Genomic DNA, 12594 nt, shown 5'->3' with positions numbered 1-12594 from the left:
CTTGTCTATTGCCTCCTCTTTCTCCTCCTTAGTCTCCTCCTTGGTCTGTTTGTGCCATCCTGGTTATGGGTATACGCCCTGAGCCTCCTCCCAAGTTCCCACCCATCCCTCCCTCTGTTGTTTATATGGCAAAAGGACACACCTTCTGGGAGGGGCATAATGTCAGGATCATGGACTGTCTGTGTCATGTTTTGTCCCTGTTCCCATACTTGGTCATGTTCCTGTCCTCGTTTTGTTAAAAAGTTTGATCATGTTCTATTGATGTCACCTGTGTTCCCCTGATTGCCCTGTTTTTAAAAGTCCTAGTCTGTGCAGTCTGTCTCTGTCGGGTCTACCAGCGATATACTGTAAGTGTGTCAGCCTCCTGTTCCCTGTGTTGGATGTACCCTATGTGTTGGAAATTATTAAAGTCTCTTTCGATTATCCACAGCTCTGTGTTCCTTCCAACAGCATAACGTGACAGTATACTACAAAGAATACCTGGAAAATGTGCAGTGTTGGGATCCTCCAGGACCAGTAATGAGAACCATTGTGCCAGAAACCATCTGCTGTGGCTCCCAGGGTGGCCTAGTAGATTTATATGAATTGTATTTAAACAATTTCTTGCCACAAAAAACATTGTACTATATACTGTAGGTTATTTGACAAGTAGATCTTTCTTTGTTCTTATTAAAAATGTATGTGTTCAAAATCACTGACCTCACTGATGACATTAACAGGATAAAGGACCAACAGTAACATATTTGTATCAAACAACCATTAAGTTAAGCATGAGCAGTAAGGACTAGGTACATAAAGTCAAATTTCATCTCATTTGAAATAAGATTTTGCATGTTGATGAGGAATTTATTTGCAAATAGGAACAAAATGCAAACAGTTTCATGAGTGTATTCACAATCAGTCTCAAGACGGATATGTTATATGTATTACAGGGTTTTTTATTGGTTTGGTACTATTTTATAGAACTAGTGGTATATTTTCTAAAATGTTAGTTGTTAATTTTTAAAAATTTTTGTAATTTTCTTTTTTTTAAAGATTTCAGCATATTTTCAATTGTTTTAGTGCAATACACACAATCACAAAATATCCTTTTCACTACACAAAATAAGTGTTTCAACTATATAAATATTTAATTCACAGTAACTGTCTTTCATAAAGCTCTTACTATCAAACGTTTCATTTGCATGACTTCTCATCCAGTTAAATACATTCATCTTAATGGTTAATGAGTGAATCATTTGTTGCATCTAGATATAGATTCAGTAGATATATAGTTTCTATACTTGATTGCAATTTATGGATAACAAAATGCAATTGGATTATCTTTACACTAAAAGTGATTTATCTAAGATGACAACCAAAAATTTGTATGTGTGTGTGGTTCAGTTACAATAAACCATATTTTATGGGGACAAAATGTTTCCACAAAGATGACAATACCTGTCATTTTTTGGGCCCTATGAGAGAGAAAAAAAAAGAAATTGTTTTGTAAGGATGGGTATAACTTTCTTATTGTTTTTGATTCAACAAAACATCAATTCAAACAAACAAAACAGGGAAGGGGGAGCAACAGACATATCAATATTTTTACAATATGAAAAAAAAAAACTTTTTGTGGTACTTCCATTATATAATCCAAAGAGAAGAGAAAAGTACCTGATGATACCATGTTACAGATATGACAGTTATAGGTCAACTGCAGTTTAATTTTAAACCTTTTGTAAGGAGTTATGTATGCTCTATGGATTACCAAGTTTTTAGAAGTTAAGATTAGATTAGACCACACCCTCTACCAGACGACCGATAAGTCAAAATCTGTTAATTCACAATTCCATATATCTTTAATAGAAAGAGGCTTTGCAGTGTGATCATTAAGTTTACTATATGTTAAAGAAACAGATGGCTGACCAGAGGATGGTGCGATCCAATCCCACATACTGTAGGATGAGAGGAAATGGGGGATGCCCAGGTAACTCCATAGGCCTTGAGAGCAGAGCGTAACTAAAAAAAAAAAAAAAAAAAAAAAAAAAAAAAATATATATATATATATATATATATATATATATATATATATATATATATATATATATATATATATATATATATATATATACACAGGTCCTTCTCAAAAATTAGCATGTTGTGATAAAAGTTCATTATTTTCCATAATGTAATGATAAAAATTAAACTTTCATATATTTTAGATTCATTGCACAGCAACTGAAATATTTCAGGTCTTTTATTGTTTTAATACTGATGATTTTAGCATACAGCTCATGAAAACCCAAAATTCCTATCTCAAAAAATTAGCATATCATGAAAAGGTTCTCTAAACGAGTTATTAACCTAATCATCTGAATCAACTAGTTAACTCTAAACACCTGCAAAAGATTCCTGAGCTTTTAAAAACTCCCAGCCTGGTTCATTACTCGAAACCGCAATCATGGGTAAGACTGCCGACCTGACTGCTGTCCAGAAGGCCATCATTGACACCCTCAAGCGAGAGGGTAAGACACAGAAAGAAATTTCTGAACGAATAGGCTGTTCCCAGAGTGCTGTATCAAGGCACCTCAGTGGTAAGTCTGTGGGAAGGAAAAAAGTGTGGCAAAAAACGCTGCACAACGAGAAGAGGTGACCGGACCCTGAGGAAGATTGTGGAGAAGGACCGATTCCAGACCTTGGGGGACCTGCGGAAGCAGTGGAACTGAGTCTGGAGTAGAAACATCCAGAGCCACCGTGCACAGGCGTGTGCAGGAAATTGGGCTACAGGTGCCGCATTCCCCAGGTCAAGGCACTTTTGAACCAGAAACAGCGGCAGAAGCGCCTGACCTGGGCTACAGAGAAGCAGCACTGGACTGTTGCTCAGTGGTCCAAAGTACTTTTTCGGATGAAAGCAAATTTTGCATGTCATTCGGAAATCAAGGTGCCAGAGTCTGGAGGAAGACTGGGGAGAAGGAAATGCCAAAATGCCTGAACTCCAGTGTCAAGTACCCACAGTCAGTGATGGTCTGGGGTGCCATGTCAGCTGCTGGTGTTGGTCCACTGTGTTTTATCAAGGGCAGGGTCAATGCAGCTAGCTATCAGGAGAGTTTTGGAGCACTTCATGCTTCCATCTGCTGAAAAGCTTTATGGAGATGAAGATTTTGTTTTTCAGCACGACCTGGCACCTGCTCAGAGTGCCAAAACCACTGGTAAATGGTTTACTGACCATGGTATTACTGTGCTCAATTGGCCTGCCAACTCTCCTGACCTGAACCACATAGAAGAATCTGTGGGATATTGTGAAGAGAAAAGTTGAGAGACGCAAGACCCAACACTCTGGATGAGCTTAAGGCCGCTATCGAAGCATCCTGGGCCTCCATACACCTCAGCAGTGCCCACAGGCTGATTTGCCTCCATGCCACGCCGCATTGAAGCAGTCATTTCTGCAAAAGGATTCCCGACCAAGTATTGAGTGCATAACTGAACATAATTATTTGAAGGTTGACGGTTTTTTTTTTGTATTAAAAACACTTTTCTTTTATTGGTCGGATGAAATATGCAAATTTTTTTGAGATAGGAATTTTGGGTTTTCATGAGCTGTATGCCAAAATCATCAGTATTAAAACAATAAAAGACCTGAAATGTTTCAGTTGGTGTGCAATGAATCTAAAATATATGAAAGTTTAATTTTTATCCTTACATTATTGAAAATAATGAACTTTTATCACAATATGCTAATTTTTTTGAGAAGGACCTGTATATAACGGTGGAAACGGCCTATAAGTACTTCTCTACAGCCATCTACTAGTGGTAATTTTATATATTTTTTATTTTAAATAATTGTTTGCTTTCCTACATTAGGAAACTTTTAGTTTTATACATGGGGGAAACCTATGAAGAATAAACAAATATTGCCACATTAAAAATAACTTTCAAATTCGGTAATACTTAAAGCTTTGGAGTGCTGGGAAAAGTTGTGTGAAGCATTTAAAAACACTCAAAAACATTAAACCGTTTCTGCCACAAGTGGTTCCTGTAGATTTACTATGTTAAATCAATGGTGAACGGTGGTAGAGGTTTGTTTATTGAACAATGTTTTTCCTGGTTTCCACATCAGTGACGTTTGTTCTGATATCTATAGCTTTAACAGAATTCTGCGCAGAATTTGAATGCTTCTCACAAGATTTAACAGAGATGTTGATTCTGTGCAGAATTTGACTGCTTTCTTCACTGTATCTCCCAGCACTGTGTATATCAGTGCCGCGTGATCGAGATCAGCCAGCGGCTGTGGCTCGAGCAGATTAACAGTCTGCGCTGCGTAGGCCAAACTAGTAATGTGGATTTGTTCCGCTTTCGGTTCGTTTATCCAATGTAGCTCTTGTAAATCGGCCATGATGAGAAAGCAAGGCTGTTAATTCCATTTTTGGAACTGAGAAACAACCTTTCTTTGACTGAATGCGCATTGTGATGACGTCACGGGATGCGTCAAATTCCAAATTCTGCAGGAAATTTGTGGCAATTAATAATAATAAATAAATTCAGCGATCGCAAAATCCTGGAGGGACTGCCAAATAAACTAAATAATCTTTAATAGGAATGAATGTGGGGATAGGAGAGTTAACTTTAACATTGTTAATTGGCATTAAAGCAGATTTGGTCCAACTTATCTTGTACCCCAATAAACTACTGAAGTGGTCAAATTCCTTAATTCTACCGGTTATTGATATATCAAAATGATCAAAATATAAGATAATGACATCAGCATATAGCAAAAAAAATATGATTATACCCTTCTGAAGGTTTTTTAGTGCTTCATGGAGCTCCTCCACACTTAACAGGGCCTCCAAATAGTCTTTATCCATCTGTGTGATCTGAGGTGGTTCTAATTTATCCAAATACACTCTACAAACTGACTCATCAAAGTCGGTTTTGGTTTTATACAGATTTTTGTAAAACCCTTTAAAAATGTTGTTAATTAACATAGGATTTGTGGTTACCTGGTCATCCGAAGATTTTATTGCACTGATATATGCCTTAGACTCACATTCCCTCAGCCTGAGGGCCAAAAAGTGGCTAGGTATCTCCGATTCGAAGTAATATTTTTGCCTTGTCCTATGTAAAATAAACTCGCCTTTGTGAAAGTAAGTCATATTCCTCTTTCAAGGAGGTCAATCGTGTAGCTTGTTGATCAGAAAATTTTAGTTTTTGTAAGTTTTGTAATAATTGGATCTTATTTTCTAATTGTGTAAATTGGTGGGTTTTCACTTTGGCAAGAGCAGGCAAAAAAGATATACAGAACTCTCGTATTGCACATTTCTTCGTTTCACACAATATTTGAGGGTCTACATCACAAGATATATTAATTTAAAAAAATTCCTTATATGATTTTAGCAAATTTATGAATGTCTGATTGTTTAGTAATGATGTGTTAAGACACTATATGGACTAAATTATATAATAAAATTGGTAATATAGAGATGGAAGAGTTAGATGAAATTAGAGATGGGCTGAGAAATATGTAATCTATCCTACAGAAAGTCTTATGTCTATTAGAAAAAAAAGTGAAGTTCTACGTAGTATTCTGGATTCTCCAAAGATCGATTACATTAAGTTCCGTAATAAATTAATTCAATAACTTAGAGGATGGGTTAGCTATAGTATCAGGGTGAGATTTATCCAGTGCAGGGTTTAAGACAGCATTAAAATCACCACTCATCACTAAAGGACAATCACTCTGATCAAGTAATATATTTGAAATATTTGTGAAAAATGCATTATCTGCCTCATTCGGGCAGTAAATGGAGACAAATGCTAACCTGTCATTATGTATTTTACAGCATATAAAAACAAATCTACCTTCATCATCATTCCTGGTATGTTCAATAGTGAAATGTAACCTCCTATCGACTAAGATAAGCACCCCCTTAGTTTTAGTACGAGCACAAGAGAAGGCTGCCAGTTTGTAATTCCTGTTTTGAAAACATTCCACATCGAATCAGGGGACAAGAAACCCATTTAAAATTACGGTGCAAATATTCTAATATATGCTTAAAAGGAGAATTTAGTCCATTCGCATTCAATGATGAGATATTCAGAACCTGCATTGTGTACTTGCAATGTCAAGCTTATGTCTACCTGAAGAGAAACAAAAGCAAGAACATACTGCCAGTGACATATAAACATTAGTATGTATCCTAGATACCAATACACCTTGATGCATAATCCTTTTAAAAGTAAAGCAAAATAAATAAAAAGTATTGATGTCTGTTGAAGGGCATAGACAAAAAAAATCGAGAAAAGGGAACGACAAACAACAATGTACAAAAGCCAAAGCAGCCTGCACATTACCAAGATTGTAGGTCTGCATAAACATAAGTACATGCATGACCAGTCCACTTCAACACAAGACATGTCCCCAAAGGCCCACTCAGCCAAAAGCTTAGAGATCGAACCTGCTCTCCATTAGCCTGGAAAACAGTAATAATAAATAAAAAGAAACAAAATAAATCATTATTATTTACCAATCAGCGGATGACAGGGGCAAGATTCCAAAAAGAAATTAACAAGTGTCCATGGCCACCTTGTTATTGTCCTCTTCAGGGCAATTAGGATCACCACAGACCTCATCTCCTTGAGCTGAAAGGATGAAGACAGTAGCCATTACCTTCCCGCTGCTTTGTAGCGCTGCAGAATACGTCTTCTGTGGCAGTGAAGTAACAATATCCTCCACCTTTTGAGGAGAGTCGAACATCATCTGCTCACCTTTGTGCCATAGTTTAATTACCGCCGGACATGTGAGGAAGGGCTGGAGACCAAGTGCTGTCATCTTCTTCAAGACTGGATTAAAGCTCTTTCTCTTGGTAGTTGTGGCTGGACTAAAGTCGGGAAAAAATAGTAGCGTGACATTGTGCTGCGTATATTTCACCAGATACGCCTGCTGAGCACCTTTCAGGATCGCCGACCTGTCATGCCATCTTTGTACACGGAAGATGAGAGTACATGGCCGATCTGAGTTTTTGTATTCCATCATACATGCGATGGGCCTTTTTCAGTCTCGATGTCACAGCCTTTCAGTGAAGGGATCCACTTGGAAAGATTAGCTCTGAGGAAGCCAGCTGCATCTGAGCCCTCCGCCCCTTCCTTCTGGCAACCCCACGAGTCGTACGTTATTTCTCCTGCTCCTATCTTCAATGTTCGTCATTTTTCCGGTGAGTTGTTCCAGGTGATTTCCTAAGTTTGTGACTGTTCTCTTATCCTCACGTGCAGCTGCTTGAATGGAATCGACCCTGTCCCGTGTCTGCTTTGCTGCGTTGGCTAGCTTTTCAACTTCTTCTTTTAGCTCTTTTATAGAATCGTTGGTCGTTTGTACATCCAAATGTAGATCACGGAGTGTCTATTGCTTTTCTTACAGTCGAAGCCACAACAAAAACGAGTGTACTTTGTTGCTCTTTGAGCGCTAGCTTTATACCGTTAGCTATAGCAGCGTCAAGATCCTGTCTGGAGATGGTGGAATCTTTTAATTTTTTCTTTATTGGCGATTTTTCAGTCTCTCTTTTCCGAACATCCTTGACTGCTAGGGTATTCATAGTGGGCTAGGTAAAGAGTGGTTCAAAGTTTACTGACAGGATATATACAATTTCGGACAAAGTGAGCAGAGCGAAGGACTATGCGTGCATTGCTGTCGAAGGGTCACGTGATCTCCGTGTTAGGCTATTTTTGAACATACAGCAGGACACAAGGGAGAGGAACTGTTCAGAGATTGATCAGAGAGAAGGGAGACAGATGGCATCAAATACAGCACTTTACATTTCATTATGCCATGTGATACTGTATATAGAAGCAATATCATGGTAAAGACTGCACATTACTATAACTCACCCTTCATCAGAAAAGTTCAGCTAGAGTATAAATTCAGTCATATGGCACAGTAAGGACATTTACTGCATTGACAGTAATCTCTGTTCTAGCACAAAACCTTATGGCCATGTCACATCTTCATCATACCTTTTGATAAAACACTAGATAAATACTTTTACAAACATTATGGATTTTATGTGATATATGCAATGTAGGTGATGATGTATTGTCTAACATGACAGTTATTGCCTGTATTACTGTAATTATTTCAGCAACAAAGGTGATTTGAAACATCTATCTTGCATTGTTTGCTCTTGAGTGAAGTGATTGTTAAAAGTACTAAACTGAAAGAATCTTACTGTTGTGTTTTGGTGATTTAACCAGATGTTCTCAATACATATCACAATGATCTTGTGTTCTGAAACAATGATTATGTGGAATTAAAATATTTGCAACTACATTGAAATCATGAGATCAGGTTTTGAAAGAATGACTAGTTGTGTTACAAGTGTGATCAGTTTAAAGTTTTGTACTGTTGAAAATGTACACCTCACTTGAAAGTAGTACCAAACCAATTAAAAAAAAAAAACTGTAATCAAATAAAAATATTTTCATAATCAGTGATCTTATTTTAAATTCATGCCATCACAGGTGCATAAGGTTTCATATATGGTACTGTTTTCTCTTCAAAAGGTACAAGAAGCAAAAAAAAGCTCTTTAAGTTCATAAAGGGAACCACCATTAAGCAGTCACAGATCAGTGGCCAACATGAAAACAAAATTGACTCTCTCAAGCATCAACACATCAAACAAATTTAGTTGCTGTTTGCATTTGTTCTACATTTTTGCATTCAAAGAAATGAGCATCCACAGTCCTCTTTCAAATGAGAGAAATTAGATTTGTGTGCATTTACCTTTTTTAGTAAAAACATGACGTCACCAACTGAAATGAAGTGATGATTCAAAATTATGAAAATCAGACTTGAAAATCACAAACCATTTGATTTTAAAGTCAGCATGAAATGGAATTTTTCTCTGTTATAGATCTTATTGTGAACAATTCATTTGTGAAAAGAAAAATGGACCTTGTAAATGTTTAAACCAAATGCCATAACTGCACCTTCAGATGAAAGTGTCAAATGTCTGATGACATATACAAGCACATCTTAGGATATCAGGAGCAAGAGCCCACCCCTATCCTTGACCCATGCAGCCTGGGGCAATAAGTTCATCTTATCTGAAAGTGTCTTGTAGGATGAGAAACTTGTTTGGTGGGGCTAAGTGTGATGGTGGAACGTGACACCCTTAGTGAACAGTGAATAAGGAAAAACACTGTGTTAGAGGGGTTTCAAAGACAGAAAAGACATTGTGATTGGCTGATAAAGGAGATGACTGAGTGACAAAATTCCTACCAATTAAAGCTAGTAAGTTAGTATCTCTACCAGAAAGATTAAAAAACAATCTCTCACATCTGTCTCCTCAAAAATTTAGATTAAAGATCTCAAGAACATCACCCACTGTGCTTAGATTTTTCTCTTTAGCTAAATAATCTGTGGGTCTCATGTTTGTCTCCTGTAATGCTTTAGAAGGGATCTCAACTTTACAAAGTGTTAATCAAGCAAAGTACTTGTAAGGCACTAAATAAGGGGGGTGGGGGGGGGGGGGGGGGGGGGGGGGGGGGGGGGAGTAATGTTGCTTTCTATGGGACAATGTTTATGTACTTTGGCACATTTGTTGCTGGAAATAGTAATGTACTGGATGCTTAATCAAAACTGATCTGCAGTCTTTAGAAAAATTTGCGCACAGTGTGTAATGTTGTTGAGGCCCTTTTCTAAACTTTTGAGGTGACAAATGTGAGAAATCCAGAGTCTCTAGCTGAGGAGAAATATTTGAGCACAGTGTGTAAAGTTGTTGAGAGCTCTTCTAAGGCTTTAAAAGAGAAAATTGTGAGAGATCCAGAGTCTTTAGCTACGGAGAAAAATCTGAGCACAGTGTGTGGTGTTGTTGAGATCTCTTCTAAGCTTTTGAGGAGACAAATGTGAGAGATCCAGTCTTCTAAATGTCTTCATGTCTTCTAAAGCTTTAAAGAAGACCATTGTGAAAGTGTTAGGGCCCTATTATACACCTGGCGCAATGTGGCGCAAGGCGCGGCGCAAGTGTTTTTGCTAGTTTCAGCCCCGACACAGTTCTCATTTCCCCATCGTGCGCTGTGTTGTTTAAATAGCAAATGCATATGCTCCCATTTGTGCACTCATGGGCGTGCTGGTCTAAAAAAGAGGTGTGTTCAGGCGCATTGTTGGCACATTGCTATTTTGAGGAACTGAAAATAGACTGTGCCATAGACCAACTCAAACCTGGTCTAAAGTCTGACACAATATTTCTTCTAAATAGCGAACCTGCCATGGCACGTGCACAACTGGCTTTTAAATGGGATAGGAGATGAGACTCTGATTGGTATATTGCACGTTACGCCCAAAAAACACCCAATACTCATTAGGAGAATAGGGAAAACCCTTTTAGACCATGCGCCCAGGTGCGGTGACCATTTCCCTGTCATTAAACTAGCAAAAGTGGATTCGGATACACCCTGAGTGCACCTGCACCGTGCGCTTTAGACCATGTGCTTAGATCTTTAAAATAGGGTGCTTAGAGTTTTTGTCTCAAGAGACAAGTTGGAGAGGCAGGAGACTCAAGCAAATGTTTCCATTTAATCTTAAGGTAACCTCATTTCTGTCTAGGAGAAATATTTCAAATGGTAAAGAGATCTATTTTTTATTTTATTTTTCTTCCCTCTGGTTAGCTTCAATGTCATTTATCTACACCGTTTCAGTCAAAGACAATACATGCATTGTTATATTTGAAGTTGTTTTGACAGTGTTTTATTGCACAGTGATTTAACAGAGGAAACCATATTTACATACATGCAAAAATGGGCTGTACAAGACTAAATTTTAATACTAAAAAACTCTAAACATCTTGCACTTGTAAGTCCTTTCTAGTGTATTTGGAAAATTTGGTGTATACAATGCTGGACACTGAAGATAAATTTAAACATTTAAACTAGTAACCCTTGATATTCTGAAATGTTTAATGCTATTTAAATTATAATTTTAGTATTTACAATATTAGTAAAAGTTTAATGTTTCTCCTAAAATAAGACTGAAGACATCTTAAGACAAAGCTGATATCTCAATGAGACATATAAGAGAATCATCCCTTAGTGTCCTGAGCACAGAGTAACCTCTGTCAGAGCCTTGTGGGCAGTGCCTCGATGTGAAGGCACAGCTGCACCTCAGACAACATGGGTTCAAATCCCAGCTAAAGGTACTTTCCTGCTCTTGTTCAATTCTCACCTGTCCAATTGTTTCCTGTCTCTACTCCTACTGTCCTGACCATTAAAAAAAATAAAGAAATCAACAGCAACCTCTGAGCAATAAAACATTTTTAGAATGGAATCTTGCAAGAGATTACAGCAAGACAATACAGAGGTCTCCCATGTTTCTCACACGTTTCTCTCCCATTGTCATTTTGGATTCCTTTCCAGTTTTTTATTAATGAGAACTTTCTCATGTCTCAGTTGTGTCTACTTTTATTTTTCCTAAGGATTTTTAGGAGAAACATCTGAGACACTGTTGAGACTAAAATGAGAAATACATGAGAATCTCAACTAAGTCTCCTGAGGTTAAAAAGAGCAACCACTGAGCAATAAAATATTCCTATAACGGAGTCTTGATAGAGATTGCAGCAAGACAATAAAGAGATGTTTCTTCCACAACATTCTCTGTTTTGACACTTTTTTTTTTCTTTTTCTTTTTTTTTCTCAAATATTTCTCATGTCTCATTTGTATCTACTTCCATTTCTCCTAAGGAATTTTAGAAGAAACATCCGAAATGCTGTTGATACTAAAATAAGAGATATGAGAATCTCATCTAAGTCTCCTGAGCTTAGGAAAAGCAACCATTGAGCAATAATTTTTTCCTATGAGGAGTCCCATGGATTGGCTCAGCTGTAGGGATGAAGATGGCAAAATATGAAAATATGGTAAAAAAATAATAAAAATATGGTCTTTTACAACATGCATTGTTGTAGATTAAACTGCCCAACTGTATATGAAGTAGGCTATTTTAAATTTATCAGTTTAATTTATCAATTCAATTTATCAAACTTGAACATATTCAGAAGCAAAATGCAACAGACACAGTAGTGTAGCATTAGCCTAATGTTAATGTTAAACCATCCTGATAAGTTCTTTTTCAAAACAATATTGTACATACCTCTTTTACTCTTAATACCTTAAGTATATTAAATTATGCAATATAATGCTTTTACTTAAAGGGTAGTTCACCCAAAAATGAAAATTCTGTAATCATTTACTAACCAGGTTTGGAACATCTTTAAGGTGAGTAAATGATTACAGAATTTTCATTTTTGGGTGAACTACCCCTTTAACTAAGGTTTTAAATATGACCAGTAGCTTTTCCCCAATGTGGTATTAGTAGTAACTAAAAGTAGTTTACTAAAGTATCTCAATATTTTTTTCTACCAATTACATTGTCAAAGCTCTAAACAATGTTGCCCATGCTGAACAGGTTTTTTAATGGTTTCCGGCTGAGCAGGATGGCCCTGGCAGTGCTGCTGGATCTTCTTGGAAGTGAGGCAACACGGATAGGGTGCCACAGTCCAGATCCTGGTGTCTCTTTTCTGTTCGGCCAGTGGTACAGATGGTCTCCAGAGTGTTTGACATGCCTCGTTCCA

Source organism: Cyprinus carpio, chromosome B1 (genome assembly GCF_018340385.1).
Source record: "Cyprinus carpio isolate SPL01 chromosome B1, ASM1834038v1, whole genome shotgun sequence".
Classification (NCBI taxonomy): domain Eukaryota; kingdom Metazoa; phylum Chordata; class Actinopteri; order Cypriniformes; family Cyprinidae; genus Cyprinus; species Cyprinus carpio.
This window is presented reverse-complemented; position numbering follows the sequence as displayed.